Source organism: Castanea sativa, chromosome 5 (genome assembly GCF_040712315.1).
Source record: "Castanea sativa cultivar Marrone di Chiusa Pesio chromosome 5, ASM4071231v1".
Taxonomy (NCBI): domain Eukaryota; kingdom Viridiplantae; phylum Streptophyta; class Magnoliopsida; order Fagales; family Fagaceae; genus Castanea; species Castanea sativa.
Window position 1 is genome coordinate 18579953 of NC_134017.1, and position 9531 is coordinate 18589483.

Below are 9531 nucleotides of genomic sequence, written 5' to 3' on the forward strand. Positions count from 1 at the left end.
TGGGTCCAGTGTGAGTGTGTTACATCCAAAGCGATTGACACCTCTCTCCATGATTGGCCAGCCCAGTCCAAAATCTTGGATTATTGGTTAACTCTAAAATGTGTGAGTAAGAAATGCCACCAACTAAAATACTTTTTTATTTTCTTTAATAAATAAAAAGTCTTATTAACGGATTTTTCTTAAGGTAATTATTAATTAATTATATTATAAAAGTTTTTAACCTCATTTTTATGGAAAATATAAAAAACTGTCATTGGGTCCAATTAGCTTAACCGACAAAATCTCTGATGGTTGAATAAAAGATTTGGGGTTCAATTATTGCCTACACAAAAAACTGATTAGTATATTAGCCTGATAATAAAGAGTTATCATTAGTAGCAGACGTCATAAGTTGAAACTCTCTAAAAATAAAAAATAAAAAACTATCCTAAAGATTAGGGCATTTATTAACATTTTCTGTTAATAAAAAATATTCTAAGACTAACATTTTTTTGGAAGACAGAGACAACATATTTTATCGGCAAAGTCTCTAATGGTTGAATAAGAAATTTAGGGTTCAATCATCGCCTACACAAAAAACTGATTAGTACTTTACTCTGATAATAAAGAGTTATTATTAAACGCGGATGTCATAAGTTGATTCTTTAAAAATAAAAATAAAAAACTATCCTAAAGATTAGGCCATTCTTTAACATTTTCCGTTAATAAAAAATATTCTGAGACTAACATTTTTTTTTTTTGAAGACAGAGACAACATAATTGATTGGGATGGATTCACTTTATACATTTTTTTTTATATATAATAAATTATTAAATTTACAAGAGATTTAACGGTTTAAAAAAGGAAAATTGTCCATGTCATCGTTAAAAATTTATTGATGGCCACGATAGCTAACTACTAATTCCAAAGCAGCTAATGTACTCTCTTTTTCTCCTCCTAATTGGTTAAAAGCTCTAAACTTTTATTTTATTTTATAAGAAGCTCTAAACTTTAAACGTTTAAAGAAAGAGAACAAAAAGGACCACAGAAATCTAATATGGTTCGGTAAACGGGCCAATTATAACTTAGACCTCCCCATTTGATATATATATATACACACACACGTGTGTATATATGTGTGTACATATATACACACGTGTGTTTATCAAAATATATACACACACACATATGAAAGAGATGGATGAAAGTTAAGTTATACTTTTGAGTAGGGTTTTTGAAATGTGAGATTTATCTATAATACTACAGTACAACTTTCATATTGAGACAAAAGAATAAAAGAGAGAAATCATAATATTATATTTAAAATTTCTAGGTAATGAACAGGTTACAAACTAGTTTTAATTAATTAATTATTTTTTTTATAAACAAGGATTAACCAAATATAATATATCTATAGAAGGATTATAAAAACATAGTAAAAGGTTGCATAACTTCTTTGTCATTATTTGCTAGGTGCTTCCCATAGCTATTAGCTTCCCTAAATTAATATTTGATTTGTAAGATTTAAATACATTAATAATTATGTAATCATAGATTCTAGTTATTAACTCAATTAACAAAGTTTCATATTATTAAATATGAGACTTGGGTTCACATAATGTACGTAAAGAGTAATTATCATGTAGATAATTATACTTAAGGAGGTATCATATAGGAGTTTCGTGAGACTACCATTTCACAATATGTAGAATTTGTAGATGTATAGGTTTCACATACTTTGGGAGGATAGCTTTATGCGTTTAGTCCTTTATAAGATAATTTTTTATTTTTCGTATTTTAGCTCTCCTCATATTGAAATATTATCAAGTGTAACATGTATATGTGATGGTATTTACATGGGTGGACTCCATAAGTATGGAACCCACCATTATGTGAGGGGATGTTATATAAACTTATTGCAGAAGATACTTGGCTCCCTTATATGAGAGACTTCAAAAGAGTTTTGAGAGAAATTCAAAATATTATTGTACCAAAATTATGCTAAATTTATTTTTATTTTTATCCTTTGTTTAATGGCCCATGAATAAAGCTTCTAATGTGTTTAAAACCATTGCAAATGACCTTTTTATGGGCCATAACTTAATTACTTTCTGAAAAAGAAATTAATTGAAAAAGGTTGATTAAAAAAAAAACGTTTTAAAAAGTTGTACCATAATAAATTGTGATTTGGTAATGCATTATCAAATAGGTACTGATGAATTTGATCATTCTAAAATATCACGTTTGATATCCATTTTTAATACAAGCCATTAATTAAGACATCACTTTTTGATAAATTAAATTTTTGTTTAACAAAAATATTTATTATATAAATATATATTTAAAATCTAAAGGGTATATATATTTTTTAAAAGTACATTATACTTTAGGGGTCTTATTTTGATAATTTAGGGGTCTTAGATTTAACAAGAAAGCTTCATGTGCCAATTCTTACAAATAAAAAGTTATAAGCTTTGACTACCAAATGGTTCAATGTTTTTTTTTTTTTTTTTGATAGGAAAGTCGAAATGGTTCAATGTTTAAATTATCAAAATGCGTCAAGAACCTTATAACTTGATTGACATATTTATGATGTTTCCAATGTATACGTCTAGATTCAAATTCTTCATTTACTCTTTTTCAAATTATCGAATTATAAAATAAAAAAAATTTAAAATGTATCATTTTAATGTCAATTCCCATAATTACAACGTCAAGAGTTTCCAAGAAATTTATTTAATAATTTTAAAAAGATAAGTTTTAGGTCCACAACTTTTTCATAATGCATTTATAATAAATTAAAAAAAAAAAAACCAGAAATGCAAATTATACCCCTCCTCCTCCTCCCCACCCCCAATCGAGAAGAAACGGTGTCGTTTGATATACCCACCTATTAACGGATACACGAAACGGTTAACTGCCTATAATAAGAATTCAAAAGTTCAAAAATTTCCCGAAAATTTTAATCCTCCGTTTGCTTCCCGAGAAAAACCTAGAAAATGGAAAAGAAAATAAAAGCAGAGAAATTAAGGTAAAGCCCAAATACCAATTAAGGCGAGGCTTTATATCCAAATTCCTAAACAATGAACCTTCCTTACAACACTCTCTCTCCCCTTTCCTTTCCTATCTCACATTTTCTCAGTTACCGAACAGAGCCAATTAAACCTAACCCTACACTTCTCAATGTCGTAAATCAGCTCTCTTTCTCCAAACCCATCACACCAATTAACTACCAATGAGGATTACAAACCCACTTAACCATTTTTGCAGGTGAGAATGGTAGAAATCAAAGTAATTGAGAATCAATTTAAGCACTTTTTTTCCCTTTTACTTTAGGAAGTACTTGTGGGTTGTGCTTGAATAATTTGATTGGTTCAGAGAGATGGAAAATGTTTCAAATTGGGATCTGGTAGTGAATTTAAACCACTTTTTGATTCATTACTTTTTCATAGTTGAGTTGCATTGCACTATTTTGATCACTTACTATGCCACATTTTAAGCTTTTTTATGCATGTGAGCATGTTTGTTGGACATGGGTCAAGGTCAATGTGGGCTCTCTTGTACTTTTGGCGTTTTCTTAGTGCACCTTATTGAACATCTTTTATGTGTTATGGATGCAGCCAGCCTGTGGAAGTGTTTTTTTGTCCTAGTATTGTTGCCACCCCCTCTTTGGCATGGCAAATGAACATTGTCTTGTGTATGGTTACTTCAAATTTTTTTTAGTGACATAGTATGTGATTTTACACATGATAATGTAATTTTGTTATGTGGGTCTTAAAAACGAGCAACTGTAAATGGCACTTAAGATAATGACAGCATTATTCTCAAAAAAAAGATAGTGACAACATTGGCAACTATATAGAATTTGCTCTGCCCCATGCTTCACAAATAGTTGTGTGGCTAAAGTTTGGAAGGCCCTTGGATTGATGCTTCATTAGTCATTACAGTCAGAAATTCATTGTAGGGTTGGTGTTCTGTATTGCTTCTAATATCCGAGTAAGGTTTAGTATCTCATTGATCTTATCTCACGTTAACCCATAAACTTATGTTTTGTATATTATTTTAAAGTACAAAAACTTGAAATTTAAATTATTTTATAGATAATATAGTTGTTGAACTCTGATCCTTTTTATATTTTGCAAGCATGGTGGCTATAAGACAGCAATGCAATCCAATCTAATTCTGGATATGTTAACAAGCATATCCAATACAAAATTATAAAGGGATGATAGAAATTAAAATTTAGGTGTCACTTTTATATATACACGTGTGTGCACACGCTTGTATATACCTAAAGGTGATTTGAAAATAACTACTGTGCTTCAAATAGTAGGTAAGTATCATATTGAATTTCTTTCTACTTAATTCTCATAGTTCGTCAAAATGGTATTTGCAATATTTCTTGTCTTTGTACTTAATTTTTATGTTCTTAGTGCAAGTAAGCATACCTATTCTTTCTTTTGAGAAGACAAGCAGTCTTGGCAGCACACTAGAACACCAACTGAAGCCCTAAGTACTTTTGCTGGAAAAAAATTGACCTTAAAATTTTGGTTTAAAAGTCAACTGCTCAACATAAGACTTCTATATCCAAAATCTCACTTATTATAGATTTCTCCTATAGTCAAAATTTTCATTTTTTTATTATTATTTTTGATTGGTAATTTGTACATTCATGCAGTGTGTTTTGAATCCACAACCTAACCTTCACCTTACTTTTACAAGGGGAGGAGTTTCCATTTGAGCTAGAGCACAAAATCACTTATTATGGGTTTAGAAATCCTCAAATTGTTGCAAACTGCCCTCAGAACAACAAAAGACATTATGTAAGTTGGAGACAGCATCCAGATCCCTCATATTCAACTAGTATATCATTGATCAAAGTATTACAATGCAGTTTAATTCACTCATCATACGTAGCATCTTGAAGCTGAAAGGAGATAGTTAATCCGCTAGTATGATGCCCCTCAAACTTGAAGCCTTGTTACCACCCTATCTGTCAAATTCAAATGAGGGAGTTGAATGCACCATCTGTTCTAGCCCCTTCATTTGACACCAGATCGCATCATGCACAGAAAATGAAATAGAATATCCCTAACCCATGTATTTTTTAGTATTTAGTTAAGGAGCTTGAAAATCTAGGAATGTAATTATACAATGTAAATCATAGGATTTGATTATTTGGCTACTTTGTGGATCAAATATTATTTCCATCCATTCTGTCCAGAGTAAATATAACTGGTCTAGACAACATGTAATTCATAACTGTGATTAAAATTGATACTTTAATAGAAAATGAGGTTAATTTATGTACATTTAGTGATGTTAACTTATAATATGTAGTTGTTTTTGATGCAAGGAGTACCAAAATTAGTTTAGATTTCAATTTTGAATTGGAACCAGTTTTCTTTTTGAATTTGGTCTTTATTGTGATTGAGGATTTTGTGGAATTCAATTGTGGCCCAATTAGATATTTCCATATTGATGTAATCTTGGAAGCCTTATTAAAATAGTGGCTCTTGTAATTGTGAAAGAGATTTCTTTTTGAATAGGAAATTTATGATTAGAGAAAATTTCTCTTCGCTTGGTGGTAATTCCAAGCACCATTAGGTGGTAATGCCTAGGGTTTTTGTGCAGATTCTAGGTGGTGAAGTCAAGGATTTGTTCTATTTATCTTCTTTTCCTCTTTTACTACTATTTTCCTACCACTGTCCTGCATCAGTTTTGTTGTTTGTCTCCTATAAGTTAATAGGGTGGTGGTGCAAGTTTAACCAGCACAAATCTATGGTAATCTGGAGCATGATCCCCCATTGCCTAATTTGGGGTATTTGGCAGGATAGGAATGCTCACATTTTGAGGGAAGTGAGAGTTCAATTCAAGACTTGAAGCATTCTTTCTTCCAGACTTTGTTCAAGTAGGCGAATGCCTCTGTCTATACTTCTAATTCTTTGATTGATTTGTTTGATAGGTGTACTTTCTATTCACGTTAGTTTTGATATGTTGCCGGTTCCTTAGTACACTTCCTGTGTGCTATGGTTCCCCGTATGTTTTCCTTTTTCAATGAAGAATTATTATTTATAAAAAAAGAAAAGAAAAAAGGTTCATTATTCTTGAAGAAATGAAAATACTTTGTAGTCCTTAAAGCACATTCTCCTACATGTCTTGGTGCTTCCAGTTAAATTATATGTTTGCTCCTCTTAGGCTAAGAAGTCAATATGCCATGCAAGTTTAACAATGTTGTGACTTATTTTATGCTTTGTTTCTGATAGGTTTATTATTGTGCTTTGTCTTCTTTCTGTCTTCAATTGTATCTTCTGCTTGTGAAATCCACATTATCAGAATGTCGGCTAGCACAGTCAATATAGTAGTGGTGGGAGTCATTGTGGACCTGAGGTTCTCCTTCGAATTTGGGATGGCATACATGCTAGTAAGTTCAGTAATGACTTTAAGATACTATAAATTCTAGTTTCATGCTTGTCTAGTTTATACTCGTTGTTTTAATTCACGTAAATCTTTTTCATTGTTTGAGCATCTGATTATCATGAAAGTTCCTTAAGTTATGTTTTCATTTTTTCTGTGGTTGCATTATTTACATCATTGTCCAATCTGAGTTCTTGTTTCTGCCCCTTCTTTCCTTTTATTTTCCCCTTCTCCCTTAAATGATTGTCCTGTGGGGCAAGTGTCTGTCTGGATAAGAATTGTAGGGTACTTGGTTATGTGAATGTTTGTGATCGTGTATTCCATTTTCAAATAAAGACCATATACTTGTAGGAATCCCTTTGACATTACTACTACTTTTACTATAAGCATGAAATTTATAGGATCAGTAGGGCATATGAAGCTGAGTTAGTTGTGGAATGGTAGTTTTTGCGCCTTTTTTTTGTTATTGGTTTGAACTGTCAAAATGTTAGGGTATGGCCAATTTTCAAACCAAACACCAACCACCTGTAAAGATAATTGAGATTCATTCTGGATAATCCTTCTATTTAATGTTAATTTGTTTTAACATGAACTTTTTGTGTTAGGCCTAACATTTGGCCTGAACAAATGATCAATTCTGGCTGCGCTTGATTTTTAATTTAAAATTTCCTTGCTTACTTCTAAGATATCTTCATTCTGACTAAATTTGGCCATTTATCCATAGGAATTGAAATCTTATAGATCTACAAATAATTGAAATTCCAAATGACCTTTTCTGGATCCATTAAGGAAACGGATTTAAGCTGAAGAATGACATATTGAATAGAAGTCCTCAGTATGAATCAGTAGGATTTATAGAAATTTTTCCGAAGGGCCAAATTATAACTGATTGATCTCCCATTTTATCTGATCATGAAGTTTAGTTGATGTTATCCTAAATTGCAACAAACAACAATTAGCAACAATTCAATATAGCTTATGTAATTAACTCCAACTTGCTCAAGAATATTACTTAAGAGAACCTTATGCCTTTTTTATTTGGTCTTCATAACTTATTATATCCCACCTAAGATCCTGCATATGCACACAGCACACATTGAGGGATAGAGTAGAATCTAAATTTTTTGATTAGTTCAATTACTAAGAAGGGACAAATGGAGGTGGGTATCTATCCTCTTTGAAATTTGCATGACCTCAATGTAAGCAATGGGCATTCATGAATGAGTGACATAAAAGAGTGCAGACACTCATTAATTCTTTCAGAAAAGCCTACCCCATAAAAATATCCTTATCTCATTTTCATTATACTCTATTCGATATTGCATGGCACTTTTTTGTAGTAGCTTTTCACCTGACTTCCAAAACAACTAATTCATCTACTCTTCAACAGCTAACTGTCTCTTCAGGTTGGATAGCAAGTCTGTAGCCATTCAATAAAGAATGATCTTACAACCTCCATGTAAATTATACTAACACAGACTGTGTGGCATCCTTATTTGACTCGATTATCAATGCAGCAGTGGATGGTTGACGTGTCATGGGCCCCGATGGCTATATGGCATGGCAACTCCGTTCGGATTGCGTGTCGTGTTGGAATTTATACTTTAACTTGGTGATAAGAAATTTCTAACTAATATCATATTATTAGTTTTAGCAGATGCAAATTACTATATTGGAAGATGTTCATTCACGTTTTGCTTTAGTACATTAGTTATTATTTGATGTAAGATTTCGAAAACTGAGAAGTGTGGGGGCAGGAAACAATTTTTTTGGAGAGAGATGTAATAGCTTAACTGCTTTTGTTTTATTATTAGGGTGCTTTTTTCTGCTTTTAAAGTTTTTGGCTGGTGTGCGACATGTTATAAGTGATAAAACATTAAATTGGATGCATGTCTTCCATCTCCCATCTCTCTTATATCTGTAGGCTATATGAACTAAGGATTTATTTTTCTGCAGTGGTTTATGCTTATAAGCAATGGAAGTAAGATGGTTATCCTTACATAGAAAAGAGGTTTTGTTATAATAAAAAATAAATTATCAATGAACTCTATGGAAAAAGGGTTAATTTGAAGTGTGATTTGTGATGATTTTTTTTTTTGAGTAAGTGATATGTGATGAGTGAAATGTATAAGAATAAACAATCCAAATTTGTAGCCAATGAGTTTGAGCAAATTTGGCAGCTCCTCCCTCTTATAACTTATAAGTGTTAGGTGGAGGATGGTGTATTGGGTGCGTGTGTAATTTACCAAAAAAAAGTTTGTAGGAACAATAAACTGGGAAGATAATAAAACAGACCTTTGGAGTAGTTATCAAATATCTTTTTTTTTTCTTTTTTCTTTTTTTTGCTGAATAGGGTAGTTGTCTAATATCTGTTACTAAATAAAGGGTACCATACTCGTTGCAGAATAATTTTTGAGTATTGATCTTTTATCTCTTCATTTTAATCTATTCTTTAATCTTTACCTTAGTAGGAATTTTTCTGCCGAGGTGGATTTCATGGTCATTATCCAACGTAAGTATCATTGGCCCTTACTTTCACTTGGTCAGCTTTTTAAGGACACCATTTATGTGTATTGGGTTGATAGATTCAGCTATCAGCTACTTTTGTTGTAAGCTGATAGGTTAACTCTCTCTCCCTTTTTGCTTTCTTTGAATGCCATCTCTCTCTCTCTCTCTCTCGCTTGTAAGCTTTTTCCTTTCTTTTATAGCCATTCATTGCCACCTTAAATTTATCAAATTTGCAACACCTTCCCCAGCATTTTCTCTTAACATATTTGGCAGCTTATTCCTTTCATGTTTTGTCACCTTAAAACTTATTTCATAAGAAACCCAAAAAGTCTTGAGAGCAACGAAAGCAAGATAACCCTTCCTTGTGGATTTCATGATTCTCTTTTCCTTTTTTATTTTAATGTTTTATTTATTCATTTTTTTTTTATTCTCTAAAGGTGTATGCAATGTAACATGAAATAAAAGAAATAAAGCTAAGTGGAGGTACAGAGAAATCCTAAAGGAAACTCAAATTAATTAATACTGTTTTTATTAGGTTTGTCGAATCATGTGATTGCATCATATTATCTACCATTCCTAACTACCATTGCAAACAAAAACCAAAAAAAAAGTAAATTGAAGAGAAC

At 31.5% G+C, this 9531-nt stretch overlaps 1 long non-coding RNA gene across 1 annotated transcript; it reads left to right on the plus strand.

Annotated features, from left to right (window-relative positions):
- Positions 1-2967: 2967 nt before the first annotated feature.
- Positions 2968-8213, plus strand: LOC142633521 (uncharacterized). The gene is made up of 3 exons (XR_012843929.1): positions 2968-3250; positions 6247-6404; positions 7788-8213. It is a non-coding gene; the product is annotated as an uncharacterized LOC142633521 (long non-coding RNA).
- The last annotated feature ends 1318 nt before the right edge of the window (positions 8214-9531 follow it).